Genomic DNA, 4,652 nt, shown 5'->3' with positions numbered 1-4,652 from the left:
GAAATCTATGGTAAAGAAATACAGTGGAACCTCGGATTACATAATTTGTTCCGGAAGCGGGCTCGTATTCCAAATCACTCATAAACCTAATTTAATTTTCTCATAAGAAATAATTGAAACTTAAATTATTCGTTCTACAGCCCAAAAGAAATAAATACAGCCCAAAATAAAAATAATTAATACAAAATATTAAGTAAAATTAAAACAAATTAACCTACACTTTACCTTTAAAAAAAGTAAAAAATAAATGCCGGCAGATTCAATTCAATTTTTCAATTCAATTCAATTTTATTTGTATAGCGCTTTTAACAATTGGCATTGTCCCAAAGCAGCTTTACACAATTAAAAGAATTTTTTAAGTTTGTATGGAATGTGAATGTGTATGAATCAAAATGGTCAGATAGTCCCTGGTGAGCAAGCCGAGGGCGACAGTGGCAAGGAAAAACTCCCGGAGATGGTAATAGGAAGAAACCTTGAGAGGAAACAGACTCAACAGGGAACCCATCGTCATTTGGGTGAAACAGAGAGCAGGAATTGATCTGCATTTATATTGTATATTAGTTGGCAGGCAGTTCAGCATAACAGTTGATTGTAGGTCACTAGCAGTTCACTCAGATACTGCGATGCGAGACTATTTAATGCTTTATATGTCAAAAGTAGTATTTTAAAATCAATGTGAAATTTCACAGGGAGCCAATGAAATAAAGATAAGATAGGTGTGATGTGCTCGTATCTTCTGGTTTTAGTGAGGACTTGCTGCTGCATTCTGGACTAGCTGAAGCTTGTTTAGGCACCTAGTTGAACAACCGGACAGTAAGGCATTAGTTCCCTTTCAGGGGAACTTCGAGCCGCGTCACGAAGTGACAGCTATGGGGATTGCTTCCAGAAATCGCGTCTTGAAGACATATCTAATCAATTTCATATATATACGACGTCATCGCCTTAGCGACGCAGCCGCGTCTGACGTCGGCACGCGGAAGAGTATAAATAGGTGTCAGACAAACCTACTACAGCTTCCTTCGCTTCACAAGCAAAGACAGAACTCTGATCTTTCAAAAAAAAAAAAAAAAAGAGAGAATAAAACACGTAGACTCATGTTTACTAAAACAGGCACTATGTGTGCGGCTAAGCGCTGCATTTATCCATGCTCCAGGCTCATCGAGCCAGGTGATACACACGCTCTGTGTGTGATGTGCCTAGGCGCAGAGCACGCTGAAGCGGCTCTGACCGGGGAGGAATGCGAAAGTTGTGCTACCCTCTCCGGCGGAGCCCTTCGCGCTCGCCTGCGTTTGTTTACCTTGAAAGCCGGCGACGCGGCGCCTCTCAGGCGGAGCGTGCGTTCGTGGGGCTCCTGCGTCGAGCTGGAGGAGGCGGCTAACGATAGCTTAATTTCCACCTTCTCCGGTTCGGACAGCGGGTCTTCAGAGGTTTTAGATCCCGTGGGGTTTACTCCTTGCACCGCTAGCGTGCCGCTAGCGGCTAGCTCACCTCGGCATCTCCGAGTGTCTGATTCAGACATGGAGGAGGGGGCGGGGCCAGCGCGGCATGTAGTGCGCAAGTCAGTGAAACATGACCCCCTATAGGCGATACAGACCTGCTTGAGTGCTTAGTTCAGGCTACAGAGAAATTAGATATTTCCTGGCCACAAGTTCAGCAGGAAGCACGAGTTCAGGGAAAATGGGGCGAACGCATCCTAGAACCGAGGATTAAACCTTCAAGGAAGGGTCTGCCTTTTTTCCAGGAAGTGCATAATGAACTAACACGTTCCTGGAAAAAGCCATATTCTTCTCGCGTTCACGGCCCTTTCACATATGATTATTCTAACCTGATTCAGGGCCAGGAGAGAGGTTATGGGGCGATGCCGGAGATCGAGGGTGATCTTGCGAGACATTTGTCTCCGACTTCGGCGTCGTCACTCAGGCCCCCAGTGCTTCCGTCCAGACCATGCCGTACATCTGCTAAGATCATTAGTACAGCTTATACGGCAGGGGGTCAGTCTGCAGCCTGCATGCACACTATGAGTCTGCTGCAAGCATACCAGGCTCACCTTCTGCAGGAGCTGGACAAAGGAGAGGGAGTTGGCCCGGATGCAATTAAGCAGCTGCGCCGCGCCACCGATCTCTCCATTAGGGCGGCTAAGGAGGCAGCACGGTGCCTGGGTAGATCTATGGCGGCCAATGTGGTTGCCTACAGGCATCTGTGGCTCAACCTGGCGTCCTTTGGGGAAAAGGATCGGAAGCTTCTGCTAGACGCACCGATCTCGCCTTCCGGGCTTTTTGGCGGTGCCGTCCACGACGTTGCCGCCACTATCCGGAAATCTCAGAAGAACGAGGCAGCGTTCTCCAGCATATTCCCTCTCCGAGCTGATTATGTGCAGGCCGCCACTGATCAGCCCAGCACCAGCTCAAGGTCCTCCCATCGTCTGACTCAGAGACAGAGTGTCGCTGCTCGTCAGCCCCCGCAGAAGCAGAAAGGCTCAGGCAGACGCAGTAGGCGGCGCTCTGGGCGGCAGCCCTCTTATGGCCAAGATCTACGCCAAGTTATCAGGGCCAGGAGCGCTGCCACAAAAGGCCCATTACCCTGATGGGTCCAGGTTGCGGGGGCTCCCCCGAGGGGTTCAGCGTTCATCGGCCCATGGGGCCGTTACTGCTTCTTCTCGGCGACCGCAACCAGGAGCCACGAGCTTGGCTCCACTCAGCTCTTCGGGGCCCCCATCACCAGGAAACAGTCCCGTCAGGCTGGTTCCTCTGGTAGAACACATGAACGAGTGGAAAGCTCTTCCAGGTGTGTCTCAGTGGGTTCTGCGTACAGTGGGAGAGGGCTACAGGATTCAGTTCAGAAGCCCCCCACCACGGTTCAACGGTGTACTAGGTACACTAGTGAAACCGGAGCAGTCCCAGGTGATGGAAGAGGAGGTGAAGGCTCTCCTGGCAAAGGGGGCTATCGAAAAGATCCCTCAGTCCCAAAGAGAGTGCGGCTTTTACAGCCGCTACTTCATCGTCCCCAAGAAAGGTGGGGGACTGCGGCCAATTCTGGACCTCCGAGTTCTGAACCGCAGTTTGAGGAAGTACAGGTTCAAAATGTTAACGCTCAAGCACGTTGTGACCCAGATCCGACCAGGCGACTGGTTCGTCACGATAGACTTGAAGGACGCGTACTTCCACGTCTCCATCTTTCCTCAACATCAGAAGTTCCTGAGGTTCGCCTTGGGGAGCGAGGCGTACCAGTATCGGGTGCTTCCATTCGGCCTAGCTCTGTCACCCCGCACTTTCACAAAAGTGGTGGATGCGGCCTTAGCCCCACTTCGTCTGTCAGGTATCAGAGTCCTGAATTATATCGACGATTGGCTGATTCTTGCCCACTCTGCAGAAATGGTGGCCCGTCATCGAGACTTAGTTCTCGGTCACATCAGAGTGCTGGGGTTACGGCTAAACGTCAAGAAGAGTGTGCTTACCCCGTCATGCATCACCTCTTATCTGGGCGTTATATGGGACTCCACTCGGATGTCAGCCCGCCTCACGCCGGCTCGCATTCAGTCACTCCTTCTAGCCGTCAGGGGCATCAGACTAGGCCGTGCTGTCACTGTGAGGAGCTTCCAGCGGCTGCTGGGCCTTATGGCAGCAGCATCAAGCATAATACCGCTTGGCCTGCTGCACATGAGGCCGCTCCAGTGGTGGCTCAAAACCAAGGGTTTCTCCCCCAAAGGAAGTCCGTTCCGCGTAATTCGGGCTTCATCCCGTTGTATTCGGGCGCTAGGGGTATGGAAGAAGCCTGGGTTTCTGTCCCAAGGCCCTGTTCTGGGCGCCACGTGCCCCCGTGTGACACTGACAACAGACGCCTCACGAACAGGATGGGGAGCGATCTACAGGGGCCGCTCCGCACAGGACCTATGGAAGGAACATCAGCGCGACTGGCACATAAATGCTCTCGAAATGATGGCAGTCTGGTTAGCGTTGAAATACTTCCTTCCAGATGTCAGGGGCCAGCATGTGTTGGTTCGCACCGACAACACAGCGGTGGTCGCCTACATCAATCATCAGGGGGGTCTGCGTTCACGCTCACTGTGCAAGTTGGCGTCCCAGATCCTCCTGTGGGGCCGGGGCAAGCTCCTCTCGTTACGGGCAATGTTCGTCCCAGGGTGCCTCAATCAGGGGGCAGACCTTCTGTCCAGACAGAGGTTGTCAGCGACGGAGTGGCGTCTACATCCAGAGGTGGTCGAGATGATCTGGAGGGAGTTCGGGCGAGCAGAGGTCGATCTGTTCGCGTCTCGCGACACAACCCATTGTCCACTCTGGTTTTCCCTTATACAACCAGCGCCTCTAGGCCTGGATGCCCTAGTGCATCAGTGGCCACGCAGACGCCTGTACGCTTTTCCCCCGGTCGCACTGCTCCCGGCGGTTCTAGAGCGAACCAGGAGAGCCTAAACCTTATCTGCCCGGTTAGAGCTCTCCGTCACTATGTCCACGTCTCCTCGGCGTGGAGACGGTCTGACCAGCTATTCGTGTGCTTCGGCCCCCAAAAGCGGGGTTTACAGCGACCAAGCATACGCTCAGTAGGTGGATTGTGGAGGCCATCTCCATGGCTTATGGTGCAGTTGGTGAAGCCTCTCCGCTCTCAGTCCGGGCGCACTCCACCAGAGGTATGGCGGCCTC

The sequence above is a fragment of the Clarias gariepinus genome, chromosome 2, assembly GCF_024256425.1.
Source record: "Clarias gariepinus isolate MV-2021 ecotype Netherlands chromosome 2, CGAR_prim_01v2, whole genome shotgun sequence".
NCBI lineage: Eukaryota > Metazoa > Chordata > Actinopteri > Siluriformes > Clariidae > Clarias > Clarias gariepinus.
Note: the sequence above shows the minus strand (reverse complement) of the source record.